Source organism: Phyllobates terribilis, unplaced genomic scaffold (genome assembly GCF_046119375.1).
Source record: "Phyllobates terribilis strain yellow unplaced genomic scaffold, ASM4611937v1 Scaffold_7__3_contigs__length_470593459, whole genome shotgun sequence".
NCBI classification, from domain to species: Eukaryota; Metazoa; Chordata; class Amphibia; order Anura; family Dendrobatidae; genus Phyllobates; species Phyllobates terribilis.
The window spans coordinates 416,442,679-416,444,917 of record NW_027362767.1 but is presented as its reverse complement, the minus strand read 5'-3'; positions in this window follow the sequence as shown (position 1 = coordinate 416,444,917).

Below are 2,239 nucleotides of genomic sequence, written 5' to 3'. Positions count from 1 at the left end.
CCTCACTATTCCACTGAAACTGCCCTGACTAAAGTCATCAATGACCTACTGCCCGCCAATTCCAAGCGACACTACTCTGTCCTTCTCCTCCTGGACCTGTCCTCTGCTTTTAACACAGTGGACCATTCCCTCTTACTAAAGACTCTCATCTCTCGGCATCACAGACTTGGCCAAAATCTTGGATCTCCTCATACCTAACAGACAGGACATTCAGTGTCTCCCTCTCACACACCACCTCCTCATCGTGCCCCCTATCTGTCGGTGTCCCCCAAGGTTCAGTTCTAGGACCTCTGCTCTTCTCCATCTAAACCTTCAACCTGGGACAGCTCATAGAGTCTTACAGCTTTCGGTATCACCTCTATGCTGATGACACACAGATCTACCTCTCTGGACCCGATATCACCTCCTTACTAACCAGAATCCCACAATGTCTGTCCGCTATTTCATCTTTCTTCTCTGCTAGATTCCTAAAACTTAATATGGATAAAACTAAATTCATCATCTTTCCATCATCTCACTCAACATCCCCCCCGACCTGACGTATCTATCAAAGTCAATGGCTGTCCACTCTCCCCAGTCCCGCAAGCTCGATGACTCGGGGTAACCTTTGACTCTGATTTCTCCTTCAAACCACATATCCAAGCCCTTTCGACTTCATGCCGACTCCAACTCAGAAATATTTCCCGGATCCGTACATTCCTCAACAATGAATCTGCAAAAACCCGAGTGCACGCCCTCATCATCTCCCGCCTCGACTACTGCAACCTCCTGCTCTGTGGCCTCCCTTCTACCACTCTCGCACCCCTCCAATCTATCCTAAACTCTGCTGCCCCACTAATCCACCTGTCCCCCCGCTATTCCCTGGCCTCTCCCCTCTATCAATCCCTTCACTGGCTCCCCATTACCCAGAGACTCGAGTTCAAGACCCTAACTTTGGCATACAAAGCCATCCACAACCTGTCTCCCCCATACACCTAGTCTCCTGGTACTTACCTGCATGCAACCTCCGATCCTCACAGGATCTCCTGCTCTACTCCCCTCTTATCTCCTCTTCCCACAATCACATACAGGATTTCTCCCGTGCATCCACCCTACTCTGGAACTCTCTACCCCAACATGTCAGACTTTCACCTACCATGGAAACCTTCAAAAAGAACCTGAAGACCCAGCTCTAAAAACAAGCCTACAACCTACAGTAACCTCCGCTCCACCATATCGCTGCACGACCAGCTCTATCCTCACCTACTGTATCCTCACCCATCCCTTGTAGATTGTGAGCCCTCGCGGGCAGGGTCCTCGCTCCTCCTGTACCAGTCGCCGACTCGTTTTTGTTCAAATTATTGTACTTTTTGTCTGCTATGTATACCCCTTTTTCACATGTAAAGCGCCATGGAATTAATGGCGCTATAATAATAAATAATAATATTTCTACAACCTTGTGGAGGGTTGCACCAAGTGTGCACAGACGACAGAGTGGTGCATGGGACTCATCTATTGCAAGTACAAGGGTCCATTTTAAAAAAATTACAGCGCACAGATGTTACCGATGTGTTGTCCATTTTTTTTATGGACCAAAAATGGATGAAAATCGGATCCAGCACAATGACGAAAAACGGTAATTTTTTTTCTCATATGCAAAAATAAAAAGACTTCTGAATGAGGCTTTGGGCTGAATCCATTCATCTGTTTTCCACGTTCACATTCTGTGTTTCTCACTTGCCCATCATAGTCTATGGATCCGTTCACACGCCTGTGATTTTTTTATGAACCGTGAATACAAAGAAATAGGGACATGAATGACATCCCGGAGTCATCCAAGTCATCTGTTTGTTTTTTTTTACCATTTAATGGATAGGAGAAACTCAGAATTTTTTATTCTTTTACATACAAGAAAAAATGGATGAAATACTGATGTCAAAAATAGATCCATGGACCAGAAATGGATGAAATCGTATATGGCAAAACAGTTTGTTGTATTTTTTATACAATTTTTCACCACCACCCAATTATCCAGATATTTACGGCAAAGATATTTTAATATTAAAGGTAAAAACGGACATTACTATCCAAAAAGTGCGCCCGTCAGGGAGGACATTTCGGGCAGATCTAGAAGATCTGATGCCGTGTTGAGTCTTTTATTTCACCCCTTCTATGTCCATCGGAGGAAGTTGTCATAGGAAGTGAGCGCTTAGTATCGGAATGTGGTTTTTGTAATATTACCGGAGGCTTTCGCCGCCCC